We start from the raw sequence: 15,371 nt of genomic DNA on the forward strand, positions 1-15,371 counted from the left end.
TGGCTGCACTGGCCAGGTTATGACTTGCAGGGTCTCTGTGTGCGGCTGAGCTGAGGTGATGCACACTCTCCCCGCTCCCTGGCAGGGTCCGTGCGCGGCTGCCCTGAGGGGTTGCACACTCTCCCCGCTCCCTGGCAGGGTCCGTGCGCGGCTGCGCTGGCGGCGGCAGTTGCCACTCGTTGCCTCCACTCGCCGGATTATTGGCTAAGGGGCGGGGCGTGTCCTGCGCCTGCGCAGTGTGGCTGCTCCGGCGCTGCGGTTTATTTCTTCAGCGAGAGCGGTGGCGGGTGAGTGCGGTGGGGAGAGCGCGAGCCCGGAGCTCGCCCCCCCGGGAGAGACCCTGTTACCTGGGCCGTGTCTGAGCACGGGACACCCCTCCCCCCCTCGGGTCCTGTCCCACGCGCAGCCGGCGCCCGAGAGCAGGACCGCCCCCGCCGAGTCCCCCCTCCGCGGTCATTGCCCGACGTCGGTGCTCCCTCGCCCCCGGCAGCGCACGAGGGCACCCCCCACCCGCGGGGCTCTCCTCACGCGCGGACAGTGCCCGAGGGCGGACCCCCCCACACAGCCAAGGGCAGCGCCTCAGGGCGGGACGTCCCCCCCCCCCTCACGCGCGCGCAGCACCCTCCGTCTCTTCCTCTGGCGCGGGTAGCGCGTCCCGCCCCACGCAGGGCGCCCCCGACAGCGGGGACCGTCTAAGGGCAGGACCCCCGCCCCCACATCCCTCCTTCGTCTGTGCAGGCAGCGCCCAGGGGCGGGACCCCCTGCTGTTCTCAGGGTGCCCCCGTTGTGTCGCTGCTGAGGGGCACCGTACTTCTCCCCAGGGCTGGGGGTTCCCCAGAGGAGCCCTCCCCAGCCCAGGTGGGGAGCCCCTTTCCCAGGCATTGCTGTCTGGAGGCCAGCTTCCCCTAGATAGAGCGAGCCCCTGAAGCTCCTCCTGGATGGGACCCTTTGCCTGGGAGTCGGTAGCCCTGACCTGGGTGACAGGACATGCCCGCTCCCCATGGTTTATTTACTCTCTCGGTGTGGAGCTGAGTGCCCCAGCAAAGCAGAGGGGCTGGACAGTTCATCCTTGTTTCATTCTGGGATGGGAGGTTGAGGGGGTGATGCCTTGCGTAGAAGAAAGCAACTGACCTGGCAGAACGGGAAGTGTGTTTCAGGGTGGTCTTGCCTCAGTAATCAGTTCAGTTTAAGGTACTTTATTTGCATAGAGTTGGCCTTGGCGAATGGGTCCTGGTCAGCCTTGAGACAGGTGGGAGACAAATAAAAGTTGTTTGCTGGGCTGTGTTTTTGTTTTCATAGTATGTAGACTAGCACAGCTATCTCTCTGTCACTTTACTTCAGTGTTTGTTTTTATTGCTTCTGCTTCTGGAAATGTTGTGGTGTAAAATGTACACCAGGGAAACAGTCTTGCATTGTCAGAGAGGTAGCCAGGTTAGTCTGTATCTTCAAACACAGCAAGAAGTCCTGTGGCACCTTTATAGATTTAACCAGGTATGTTGGAGCATAAGCTTTTGTGGGCAAAGACCTGCTTCATCAGATGCATCTGACAAAGCAGGTCTTTGCCCACGAAAGCTTATGCTCCAAAATATGTTAGTCTGTAAGGTGCTACACGACTTCTTAGTCTTGCATTAGTTACTGATGTACTGAGGGACTTGATCCGTAGTCTGCGTAGACCGAAGGATGCCTACTACTCTACTGAGGGACTTAATAGGTCCCTTCCACCTCTTTTATGTGGTTAAGGCTTTCATAAAAATGTGGAAATGGTGGAATTTTTCCTCCCATATTGAATGTGTTTGATTAGTCTTGAGTCCGCTAAACTGCGGTTACCGCAGGTTGGTGCTTGGCCTGTTCATTCTGGGTTTTGTGTTTATAACTATGTAAAACTGGCACCTTCAATCCCCATGTGAAGTGAAAACATATCATATTAATTAAAATATATTTTGCTGCTCCTTACACCTATTAGCTCTGAGAGAGGGAGCTGTTTTCTAGTATGCACCATCATGCTCATCTTCCTAGGATTATTAACTAAGGGCCTGATCCTTCAAATACTTTGGCACATGACTCATGTTAATAATGTTAAATGTGCATGAGTGTTTGCTGGGTGAGGGTTAATGATCTGATTTTCAGGATCTATGAATGTGATGATGTAAGCTCGAAACAGAGTGCAGCTTGGTGGTTTTTTTTTTTTTTTAATATAAACTTGTGCATTGAATTTGCAGTGGTGGCAATTGAGTCGAGGGAGGAGGGAGCCACCATATTTTCAATTTGTACATTGAACACATTTGCTCTGCAAATCTTTGAGAAACAATCCTAATAAGTCATTTTCTAGAGCAAAATTGTAAAATACTCTATTGTTTCTAGTCCCATGGTCCAAAGGTCAGTTGGGAACTTAAAGTAACAGTTAGAGTTGTCCAGTGATATATGTAATTGCATTATATACTACAATACAACTTTTATGTGTATGGTATTATCTAAATAAACTATTTCAAAATGGTCCATGGAATTAAATACAATGTCAGAGATATTTCAATATATGGTAAGTATACAGAGCAGTACAAACTAGTTGTATGACATTTTAATTTTAGTTTGAAGTAACTTGGCTGGTGGTTTTTATGTAGTCTGTTGTAAAACTAGGTTTAGGAGTATGCGTATCCCTGGAAGAGAACCATAGATTAGGCTTGCAGTGCTCACAAGTTAGTTTGCAGGTTCAGGCTCAGCTTAAACTTTGAGAATCACGGGAGTTACAAATAATATGCTCCAGAATAATGTATGGGTGAAAAACTGATTGTTGCAGCTCCTCCCTGATAATCCTAAATCTGTGAGTGAGATTGATGCTTTGCAATGAGAGCTAAACTGCCTAGTCAGTTCTGCAGACTTGGAATCAAGGAGTGCTGTGGGATGTGGTTGAACTGATACAGAGAATAGTGACGGAGAGGTATCAGTGTTAGTCTGTACTCCAACAAAACAGCAGAAATGTAGCACTTTAAAAACTATGATTTATTTGGTGATGAGCTTTCGTGGGTCTTTCACACAAAAGCTCATCACAGAATAAATCACTTTGTTAGTCTTTAAAGTGCTACGTTTCTGCTGATACAGAGAACCTGCTGCTACTTGATCATTGGTGAAAATCTAGTAGAACTGTGTGATGACTCAAAGGCTTTATCATCTGGCAGCTCTTTGGCCTTCTGGGAGGTGAATGAATGGTTTTAGCTCAGTTTCTCATGGAAGATCCACATTGTAACAGGCTCCCTGTTTGGCTGTCTGAGAGAGAACAAGGATTGAATAGGCTTTGTCGCACTTTGTGTTCACTCTGTTAGATTTGAGACAAATCAGTAAGTTAGTGTGGGTGAATTTCCACTTTCTTTGTATGCTCTGTGTTGGCTCGTCCCTCAATTTGTGATGGTGTGAATAATCAACATAAAGCCTACTTTAAAATACGCAAGTTGTCTTCTTTTAAGGAGGTCAAAATATTAGTCTTTGATACTTGACTACTTGGTGTCAAGGCATATCCTGTTCTTTGGTTATCTCCATGCTGTGCATTTTATATTCATTTTCCTCATTGTAAAAGGACCTGTTCTGTGCTATGGAAGCAACTGTTCTGCACTGCAGCCAAGATCCAAGTAGTAGTGATTTGTATTATTTTAATATTATGGATCATTGTTAATTTGACTGATTTCTGAAATGTTAGGCTATGTCCTGCCAATAGAGAGCACTCAACACAAGTTTATTTTTCTTTACCTCAAAGGAATTGCAGAATGTACAGTAAACAGAACTGATGCAATATCTGGGGGAAAAAAGTTCAATATTGTTTAAGGTGGCTGCCATGAGCAACTTATCATCTAAATATGGCTAAATTAGGGTAACTCCAAACTTCTCATTTTAGACTGTATGTTGAAGACTGGTTCTATGAAAAACATTTAGCAGATCTGAGGACTTAATACAGTAAATTCTTTTTTTATCTGGTATTTGAGTAACCAGAACACTCAAATAGCTGGCATAACTCAACTGAAGCTCTGGGTGGTAGACACCAGGAGGGAGCATGAAGAAGCGATGTCATGCATGGGGTTTGTGAATTATGGAGGGAGTGAGCAATGCCCTGCCCTTTGGGGACAACCCACTTAGTGCCCACCCTACATCCCTCTGTGCTGCCTGTGTGTGCAAAGAGCTGGCTCCTCCGCTCTCCCACCCCATGTCTGACACCCAGAGCTGCTCTCCATGTGGTATGGGAGAGTGGAGGAGCCAGCTGTCTGCACCATGCTGTAACACCAACAAGGGAGGGACAGTGGTTTAGCAGGAGCTGGCATTAAAGTGTGAGGAAAGTGGGGGGCCGCTGACCCCTGCCTGTGCCACCCCCCAAGCTGCTCTCAATTAACCAGAATATTTGCATATCCAGCAACCTCCGGGTCCCAGGGCTGTCGGACATGAAAGAGTTTATATTAGTACTGAAGCAAAAAAGGGCTAAATTAAGGACTCTGGGTATGTGGACACTGATATCTTGCCTCAGATGATAAGCATGGCAAAATAGGAGCCTAAGTGATTCTGCCCATTTGAGAAGCACAATACTCCCTTAAATATAGGCAGTTTTGTCATTACCATATTATATAGTAAAATATATATATATAGTACTTTATAATATAATCAGTAGTAAATTTGCTGTGCCTTTTTTTGGAGTATGTTACCTGACACTTAGCAGTGCACCCACTGATTTATGTAAAGTACAGAATATGTCTGTGTCTAGGCAAAGCCTTCCACTGCTACATCTGATGTTAAAATCTAGCATATCTACAGTGACTAAAATTCATGCTAGTTGGTAATCTTAGTCCAGTTTCTTCTAGGTAGATACACCTGTTGCAAAACTCATAGACACAGTTGCTGTTACGTAGCTCCCTTCACAGTTTTAGTAGAGACCCAGGACTCAATGGGTCATATAGACTTTAATCCCTTCTCCTTTATATTTGTTTTATGTGGCACTACTGATGGATGTATAGGCCATTAAAATCAGGTGGATAAAAATGGATTTTTTATTCAAATGGAATTTTTTAAATTATTTTGTCATGAATAAAATACTTAATTTCTCATTTAAAATAGATTATAATTAAATCTCATCAAACATGCTATACCTACACTTACAAGCTCATAAAAATGAATTCATGCTTCTAGTATGTCTAGCCTAGCTACTAGTTGTTAATTCTTGAAAGGTGTGGGCTTTCAATTTCTGTTTCTCAGTGGACAAAAAAAATCACATGTGTAAAGATGCAGTCTCTGGGTAGTCACAGGAGTTTCTCCTGTTGACCTCCTGCAGTGTGATTGGAGGCAAAAATCAATTTTAGATAAGTCAACTCCAGCTATGCAATTCTAGTAGCTGGATTTGTGTATCTAAAATCGATTTTACGTCCTTGTGTAGACCTAGCCAAAGACAGACAATATACAGGGAAGGATGGAGGCTGCATAGAAACAAACAGGGGACTGGAAAGAAGAAGGGGTGACGTTATCCAGTACACACACATCTTCCAATATTCCCTACCCTTTTGGCCCAGAAAAGTTGTCACAGCTTCTGGGTATTAGAGAGACACTAGCTTGGAATCAAAAAAGCAGTCCCGTAGCACTATAAAGACTAACAAAATAATTTATTAGGTGATGAGCTTTCGTGGGACAGACCCACTGGTATGGCTATGGTCTGAAGAAGTGGGTCTGTCCCACGAAAGCTCATCACCTAATAAATTATTTTGTTAGTCTTTAAAGTGCTATGGGACTGTTTTTTTTGTTTTCATAGCATATAGACTAGCACAGCTTTCTCTCTGTTACTATTCTAGCTTGGAATATGTTGAAGAAATTAATTCCCTGTGTAAAAAAGAAAAATGTCAAGTGTAAGTAGTGCAAGAATGAAACATCATAAAGAAATGATACTTATTGGAGAAAATGCTGTGGTTGAAGATGTGGATATGACTGAGTGGATCCATTGTGTAATTACTGGTTGCTAACTTAAAAAAGGTGGAGGAAGAAATATGGCGAAATGAGGGTTACAGTAGTGAAATATTGGGAGAGGTAATATTGCTATTCATACATATTTTGGGTTTTTTAAATTAAACATATGTATGTTTGAGCATAACACCTATAATCTGGGGTAGGAGTCAGAGGCTGAAAGTTAAGACGCAAGATTTGAAGAACCCTGAAGATTTTCTGTAATGAGCATGAAGCATTTAGGTGAGTCTGGTGCGTGGAGAGTTGAATTAACACTGCCTGTCTTACAGAGGGCTTCAGGCTACAAAACTGCCCATCCAGCTCCTTTCTCCAGTGCAAATTCATTTGGAAAAAGAGAAGTGGATTAGGGTGCTCTCTTCTACCCAGCTGTGCCCTGAAGTCGTTTCATAGTCCAGTTCTAATTTAGTTATCTAATCACAGGAATAATATTCACAGCTCCTAGTTTTATTCAGAATGTTTCAAACAAAAGACTTTACTTAATAAGCAGATTGTACTTCAACTCTTCTGGTAAGTGACAGAGAGATAGCTGTGTTAGTCTGTATTCTATCAAAACAAAAAAGCAGTCAGGTAGCACTTGAAAGACTAACAAAATAACTTGTTAGGTGATGAGCTTTTGTGGGACAGACTGAAGAAGTGGGTCTGCCCCACAAAAGTTCATCACCTAATAAATTATTTTTTTAGTCTTTCAAGTGCTATTGGACTGCTTTTTTCTTCTGGTAAGATTGGCCTGGAGGAAAAGAAAAACAGATGTAGCTTACCTAGGTGCTCCTACAGAATGTTGTAAAATAATCTAATTTTTCACTGTTTAAGAAAGCAAGAAGATCAGGCACTTAAATTTGCTGGCGTTGGCCCAGGCGTTTGTATGTCTCCACAGTGATGTCTCTTCAATCTCTGGAACACTTTATACATATTAAAAACATTCCTAGAGAGTTTAATGAAATAGAGCGGAATTAAATGCTAAAGTGAAGACATGCTGTGAAACTATGCTACCCATACCAATTACATTGAATAATTGATACATTCGGGTTCATTAATTACTAACAAACTCAGTTTTTTAAATATTGAGAGTTGGAGGTATCAGATGGAGATAACCTCTATTGATAGTTTAGGATAATCCCTAACCCAGTTGAGTCTAGCTGGTATGTTGTGGGTTGACTCTGTTAGCCAACCAGCTTCAGAAGTTCCCAATGAATAATCTGGGGTGGGATGGGGGGAATAGGAGGAGGGAAGCAGGTCATGTGACTGTTCACCCCACTGCTGACTGGAAAAATATCAGGTCAGAAAATAAAATAAGTGCTCCCTTTATCTAGAGGAACATCATGCTGTAATTGCAGTTAAATACAGATATGAATGTCACATTACATGTTTCCTCATCTTCCTGTTTGTTCAACCGATAGGTTAGTGTAGCTTTCCTGTCACAGGGTTACCAGAGTGCTGCAGGGTTACCAGACTGGACTGAGCAATTAAGGCTAACGCACAGTTCCAGTGATGTATCTTATCTAAATTCACTGTTAGCATATTATGAATATTTTAATAATTCACCCTATCTTGGGGGCGGGGGGGTTTGTCCGCTGGGGAGAGTGAATTGTACCTATGTGTCATGTGGGGATATTAAAACAGTTAACTGGTTGGCTGGTTAATGCAGGGCCTGCTGCTTCCCTCACTGTGGCTGTGGGATCCCTCTGGCCCCTCCAGGGCTGGGACTGCTCTCTCCCATTCTGGCTGGCGGCAGCTGAAGTTCACCAGCAAGGGTGAGTTAACCAGTAAGTACAGTATGTTGAAACGTGTGATGGGGTTTAGGGGTCCCCATGCACTGCACCCTGTTTGCAGGCAGGAGTGACTTTTGCTTAGCAGGTAGAACAGGAAGTTTATTAGGCGACAGAGGCCCAGTTTTTTACAGAAGAGTTAGTGCAGCAGTTAAAGGCAGTTATTTTAACCCGTCCTGGGGAGAGGAGCCCGAGGGGTACCCCTTTGGGGTGTAGCTTCCCTTCTTGCTAGGCTGGCTGCCTTTTAGCTCCCTCTCCCCTCCAGCTTTTAACTGCCGCCCCAGAATTAAAACCAGCTTGGCTTCTCCCTCCTCTTTCTTTAGGGCACAGGTGTTACCTGCCAGCTGAGGTTATAACCCCAGGGTTATCCTCAGCCTCTGAGAGCTGCTTGCTTTTCTTGTTTTACACATGTTTAGCCTGAGTCTCACACATGCACTCCCCCCACTTCATTACATCTCTTCCCCCCTTTTAGACCGAACTGAGCAGGGTCACTTAGCCAGTGACCTGGGGAAGTTCGGGGCCCTCCCTGCATGACAGGGCATTGGCTATGGTGGTGTTGTTTCCCTTGACATGGACAACTTTTACATTGTAGTTCTGCAGGAGCAGACTTCACCACAGGAGCTTGGTGTTGGCCCCTTTTATGTGATGCAGCCAGGTTATGGGTGAGTGATCGGTGTACACGGTGAAACGCTGTCCAAATAGGTACGGCTGCAGCTTTCCCAGAGCCCACACCATGGCCAGACATTTCTTTTTTATGGCCGCATAGTTTTGCTCCCGGGGCAGCAGCTTCTTACTTAGGTATACGACGGGGTGTTTTTTTTTTTTTATTTGCCTGCATTAGCACAGCGCCCAGCCCCACGTTTGAGGCATTGGTGAACACCAGGAAGGGTTTGTTGAAGTTTGGATTTGCCAGCGCTGGGGCCTGACCAGAGCCTTCTTTAGCGCGCAGAGGGCCTCTTGGCACTGCTTGGTCTAGACCACCTTGTTAGGCTTGCTCTTTTTACACAGTTTTGTGAGGGGGGCTGCGATGGAGCTAAAGTGGGTCACAAACCTTTGGTAGTACCCAGCCATTTCAATGAAAGCCTGAACTTGCTTTTTAGTTTGGGATGTTGGCCAATTTTTGACAGCCTCCACTTTCGCTGGCTTCGGCTTTAAGCAGCCGCTACCCACCTTGTGGCCCAGGTAGGTTACCTTAGCCATTCCCACCTTGCACTTTTCTGCCGTGATAGTTAGCCTGGCCTTTTGAAGGTGGCCCAGCACCCGCTTGACCTGAAACACATGGTTCTCCCACGTTTGGCTGAAGATGCAAATGTTGTTTATGTAAGCCAGGGCAAAGCTTTTTATTTTTTTTTAGTAGCCGGTTTACCAGATGCTGGAAGGTAGCAGGTGCCCCCTTGAGGCCGAAGGGCAGGACCAGGAACTTGTAGAGCCCCACAGGGGTGATGAAAACCGACTTGAGCCAGGAGTCTTGTTTAATGGCACTTGCCGGTACCCCTTGGTGAGGTTTATGGTGGTGAGGTAACAGGCTTTTTCCAGCTTGTTTAAGAGGTTGTTAGGCCTGGGCATGGGTAGGCGTTTGATACGGTGATGGCGTTAAGCTTGCAATAGTTTATACAAAACCGGACAGACCCGTTTTTTTGGGGGTTTTTTTTGAGGGATTAATGCCACAGGAGAGGCGCAGGGGCTGGAGGAGGGTTGGATCACCCCCATAGCCAGCATGATTTTAACCTCCCGCTTTATGTTTTGAGCCATTTTCCTTGTGGCTTTGAACGGCACACACTTGATAGGGGCGTGGGCGCCTGTTTTTATTTGGTGGACAGCCAGGTTAGTGCATCCATGTTTGTTAGAGAACAGCTGTTGGTGTGAATGCAGCACCTTCTTGATTTTCGTCTGCTGGCCAGGGGTTAGCTGGTTTGAGAGGGGAATAGACTCCAGCAAGGAGCTGTCTTTAGTCCCTTTGAGCAAATTCACCAAGGGATCATCCCCCTGCCCCTCCCAGTGCCTGCACATGGCCAGCACCAAGTTTTTCCTGTTTTAGTATGATTTCATCATGTTTACATGATAGACCCGGTGGCTATGAGCCCAGTTTGACAGTTTCACCACATAGTTTACCTTATTTAGCTGTTCGACGACCTTGAAGGGGCCATTCCAGGCAGCTTGCAGCTTGTTTGGCTGCATGGGTACGAGAACCATTACTTGGTCCCTGGTGGCATAGACTTGAGCCCGGGCATTACGGTTATACCAGACCTTTTGCTTTCTTTGGGCCCTAGAGAGGTTCTCCCTGGCCAGGCCCATGAGCTCGGTGAGCTTTTTCTGGAAGGTTAGTACATACTGTACCACTGGCTCCCCTTTAGGAGAGGCCGTTCCCTTCCACTTTTTTTTTTGAGCAAGTTCAGGGTGTCCCCGTACCCTCCTTCCATACAGCAGCTCAAACAGGGAGGAACCTGTGGATTCCTGGGGCACCTCCCTGTATGCAAACAGCAGGTGGGGTAAGTACTAGTCCCAGTTGTGGGGATGCTGATTTATGAAGGTCTTTAGCATCTGCTTTAGAGTCCCATTGAACCTCTTCACCAGCCCATTGGTTTGCGGGTGGTAGGCTGTGGCCCAGGTGTGCCGGACCCCACACTTGTCCCACAAGCTTTGCAGCAGGGCTGACATGAAGTTGGACACCTGATCCATGGGGACCTCCTTGGGGAACCCCACTTTGCTGAAAATGGACAGCAGTGCATCCGCCACAGTGTCAGCTTTGATAGAGGTCAGGGCCACTGCTTCTGGGTATTGCGTGGCAAAATCTACCACTACCAAGACATATTTTTTTCCAGAACGCGGTGCCTTGCTGAAGGGTCCCACTATGTTTATAGCCACTTTTTGGAAAGGCTTCTTTATGGTGGGCCGTGGCCTCAGGGTGGCTTTCCCCTTCTTCCGGGTCTTTCCCACCCTCTGGCAGGGATCGCAGGACAGGCAATATTGACGGACAGCCGCAAAGATCCCTGGCCAGAAAAGGTTCTGTAACAACCCTTCCCTGGTGCGGTGGATCCCCGGTGTCCTGCAAGCGGGATATTATGGCCCAGGTACAGCAGCCTGTGCCGGTACTTTTGCGGAACCACCAGTTGCCTCTGGACGTTCCATGGCTCCGCTTTGCGTCTAGAAACCCATTTCTCCCTGCAGCCCTCCCCCAGCTGTGGAGCCGGGCTGAGACTGGCCAGTTCCCTCATTTTTTGTAAGGAGGGGTCTTTTTGCTGCTTTGCCTGAAACTTTTTGGCCGGGGCAGGGGCGGAAGCCACTTCCCCTTCCCTGCCTGGCTCCAGAACCACTGGCCTGTGAGACCTGGTTTTTGGGGGTTCCCTTTCTCTTAAGGTTGGCCCTGTGGCTTTTGTAGTTTTGGCTGGGTATTTACCCTTGAACCTGGGGAGAGCACCCCTCATTTTTTTTGGCTACAGGTTAAGACCAGGGCACGAGGGCGTTTACCTGGCCAGTTCTCCAGATTACCCCCCATTAGTACATCCACAGGCAAATGGCTGTGCACGCCCACCTCCTTGGGGCCTTTCTTATCCCCCCATTTTAGGTGCACCCTTGCCATGGGCACCTTGAAAGGGGTCCCGTCAATTCCTGTTACAGTTAGGTGGGAATTGGACATAATCCGGCCTGGTGCCATGTTAGCGCCTGTGTTCCAGAACCCTGTGACCTTTCTTTCATCCACCTCGAGGGGTGTGAGACACTTGCTCCACAGAGGCAGCACTGCCCCCACTTTGTCAACTGATCTCTGAGCATTTGGCCCCCCTGAGGAGCTGGTCTGTGGGGCAGGTTTGGCCCAATCTAAGGACACACTGTCGGCACCACCTGCCTTGGCTGCCAGCCCCTCTGGCTTTTGGGACTTCACCCAGTTGACTCCATGACCCCCGAGCCTGCTCAACCTGTCTGGGAGCTTGGGGCACTGGGCTGACTTATGCCCCTTCCGCCCACAGCGATAACAGCCCGGGTCTTGCTGTGTTCCCTGGGCCGGCTGCTCTGTCCAGGCTCTGGCTGGCCCTCTGGGGGGTGAGTGGCCGGCCTCTCTTTTCTGGGCTTGCCCAAGAGGTGGTCCCTTCTGTTGTACAGCCAGGAACCGGTCTCTCCGGGACTCCCTTTCTTTTTGGGGCTCACTTTTAAACATGGCCCAGCTGTTTGTGAAGTTATCTGCCAGCTTCCCTGCACTGTGTGGGTCCCCAGGTATCTGGTCCACGAGCCACACCCTCAGGTCAGGTGAGCACATCTTGTAGAATCGCTCGAGGACCGTTAGCTTAACCAGGTCCTTTATGGACTGGACTTCCATCCCAAACACCCACTTTTGGTAGTATTGCATCAGGCGGGAGGCCGCGTCTACATAGGTTTCCTCTGGCCTCTTTTGTGCCTCCTGGAACTTCTTCTTATACATCTTCGGAGTTAGCCTGAACTTGTGCAACAGGGCCTGTTTGACCTGTTCATAGTCCCCAGGCTGCAGTCCCTCCAGCTGGCTGAGCACCGCTGCGGCCTTCTGGCCCAGCAAGGGGGTGAGGTGTTGGAGCCATTTGGCTGGGAGAATCTCGTGCAACTCGCAGGCTCGCTCAAAGGCGGTAAGGAACTTGTCCACGTCCCCTGGTCCCGACACCGGGCCAGCACACGCTTTTCCAAGTGACTGGCCCCTCTGAGCTGCCTGGTCCTCTCCCCGCTTACTGCAGCTAGGGCCTCTCGGTGTTTCGACTCTGTCATGGCCCGCTCGTGCTCCCGCTCTTGCTCTTTTTCCTCCTGCTGTCTTTCTTGTAGCTGGCGCTCATGTTCACACTCTTTTTCCTGCTCCTGGCACTTATGTTTCCTCTGCCGTTCCTGGGCTTCCAGTTCCTTTAATTGCACCTTGAGCTCCAACCGTTGCAGCTTTGCAGGGAGGACTCTGCCTGCGATGAACTACCGCTAGATGAGCGTGACCTGGTGGGCACCGTGTCTGTTTGATGGCATCGAGCCCCCGCTCCTGTCTGAGAATCCAAAACACTTTCAGGGGGTGACAGGCCACTTCCTGCTGGGACAGGCTTTGGCCCCGCGGATCGGTCATTCTCTTCCAGCTGGGCATCAGCTGGGCCTTGGTCGCCTTCCCTGTGGTTAGGCCCCTTTCTCTGCACAGCCCCACTAGCTCTGCCTTCAGGGGTCAGGTATAATCCATCTCCCCACTGTCTGCCGGGGTATCCACTCACCAGCAGCAGCTGCAGGAATTGCTCTGTTCCACCTCCGGCGTTTGTGAGGCTCCTTCCTTCTTCTGCGCTTAGTCAGCCACCGCTGGGCGCTCATCTGTGAGTGCAGTGCATCCCACCTCTGACACCAGCATGATGGGGTTTAGGTGTTCCCATGCACTGCACCCCGTCTGCAGGCAGGAGTGTGTCTCACTTAACAGGTAGAACAGGAAGTTTATTAGGTGACAGAGGCCCAGTTTCTTACAGAAGAGTTAATGCAGCAGTTAGAGGCAGTGATTCCAACCTGTCCTGGGGAGAGAAGAGCCTGAGGGGTGCCCCTCTGGGGTGTTGCTTCCCCCCTCGCCAGGCTGGCTGCCTTCCAGCTCCCTCTCCCCTCCAGCTTCTAACTGCCGCCCCAGAATCAAAACTAGCTCTGCTCCTCCCTCTTCTTTGTTCAGGGCAGAGGTGTTACCTGCCAGCCTAGGTTATAGCCCCAGGGTCATCCTTAGCCTCTGAGAGCTGCTTGGTCTGCTTGTCTTACACACATCCAGCCTGAGTCTCACACATGCACTCCCCCCACTCCATCACAAGAAGTCAGTACAGTTTTCGAAAATGGAAATTGTGATTTTCCAATCTGTTAGAATTCTTTGAGGGTGTCAACAAACATTGGCAATGGTGAGCTTAATTGTGTTTCTGAATCAGGATCAGCAGCTGGATATTTGTGCTTTATAAATCATTTTGTTAGTCTTTAAAGTGCTACATCTTCTGCTGTTCTGTTTTGTTGGAGTCCAGAATAGCACTGCTACCTGTGTTACTAGTGAATGTAGTGTACTTGAACTTTCAGAAAACTTTTTGACAAAGTCCTCCTGGTGAGACTTAAGTAAATATTCATGGGATAGGAGGGAAGGTCTTTTCATGGATCAGGAATCTGTTAAAAATTGGAAACAAAGGATAGGTCTAGTTTCACAGTGGAGTGCCCCAAAGAACTCTACCTGTACTGTAACCCATGCAGTTCATACAGTAAACTCTTTCATACTCAGCATTCTAGAAAATAGAATGCTCAAATAACCAGCATGTTAACCATAAGTAAATTTTAGTTTGTTTTCCTTAAATATAGTGAAAGTAAATAAAAATAAATACAGCAAATACAGTATGTTTACTGTGTACAATATTACTATTGTTGGTAAATAAAATATTCCGCATACATTTTTGTTTCTCAATAGCTGATCTTGTTTTTCTTTAGTGTTATGCATTGCTAGATACCCAAATATTCTGCATAATAGAAAGAGGTATATCTGACAACCTTCTGGTCCCAGGACTGCCAGATATGGAGGATTTAATGTATTCACAAATGATCTTGATCATCTATGATGCCCGTCAGTGTTTATAGCTGTTTATATTGCACAGCATAGTAAGAAGAAGAATAGTCTGTATTGTTTGTGCCTTTCCTTTGAAGATTTCAGATCACTTTGCAAAGCTAGATAAGACATTATCATCCCCACTTTCCAAGTAAACAGGTATGTTGTAGTTAAGGGTTTTAGCTGGGGTCCCAGGAACAAGTCAGTGACTGTGTGTGGAATCAAACTTCTTATATTATTGTGGCATCTATATTATTGTTCCAAATCAAGGATATCAGTCTGGTTGTGGTAGGTCCTTCAGTCAAAAATCAGTTCCTAATCTTCAGGTAAAACAGCTAAACCAGAGGTTCTCAAACGTTTTCATTGATGAAATGTGTTTCAACATGAAGATTGACTGTCTCTCTTGTTCCTAATGGGGTAACCATCCGTGTGGCAATTAGAGCAATTGCTTTCATGGAAGATGATAAACAAATATTTAAGGAGGAGTCCTGTGGCACCTTAAAGACTAACAAATTTATTTGGTTATAAGATTTTGTGGGCTGGAATCCTCTTTGCCAGCCTGCAAAAATTTATGCTCAAATACATTTGTTAGTCTTTCTCAACATTGTTTTTGCTGAAACAGACGAACATGGCTTCCCCTCTGAAACAAGCATTTGTGTGTTTTAGGTGTATCCTTATGCAATTTAGCAGCTGGAAACAAGGAGCGGAGAGAGCACGGTGTGACTGGCCAGACTGCCAGCAAGAACTCAGCACATCACTGTTCAGATACCTATTATTAACTCATGCTATATGTTTCAGAGCTCTCCTTTTCTGTTCAAGACTTCTTTAGGAGTTGAGCATTATTTTAATAATAACATTCTTTAAAGATGGAGATTTTAATGGAATTTAGTTCAGGGTCATAGATTACAGTATGATCCCTTCCAGCTTTGAAATCATTGCCCTTCAACCTTTTCTTTGTTATGCTAAATAGACGGAGCTCCTTGAATCAGTTGCTATACAAACTAGAAAAGCATCCAATCTAGAGTACCTAGATTCCAGAGATGGAGAGTCCGTCACAATCAGAGATAAGTCGTTTGGATAATTAA

At 46.9% G+C, this 15,371-nt stretch overlaps 1 protein-coding gene across 3 annotated transcripts in view; it reads left to right on the forward strand.

Annotated features, from left to right (window-relative positions):
• The first annotated feature begins 238 nt into the window (after positions 1–238).
• The window catches only part of NT5C2 (5'-nucleotidase, cytosolic II), a 93,838-nt gene continuing 78,705 nt past the window's right edge, over positions 239–15,371 (forward strand). The window contains exon 1 of one of the 3 annotated variants that reach the window (XM_074999235.1): positions 239–287. The gene's annotated coding sequence lies outside the window, so the exon portion shown is untranslated. Of the gene's footprint in view, positions 288–7,629; positions 7,746–15,371 lie in introns of those variants that run through there. The other 2 variants (XM_074999234.1, XM_074999236.1) reach the window with 2 other exon arrangements.

The sequence above is a fragment of the Carettochelys insculpta genome, chromosome 7, assembly GCF_033958435.1.
Source record: "Carettochelys insculpta isolate YL-2023 chromosome 7, ASM3395843v1, whole genome shotgun sequence".
NCBI lineage: Eukaryota > Metazoa > Chordata > Testudines > Carettochelyidae > Carettochelys > Carettochelys insculpta.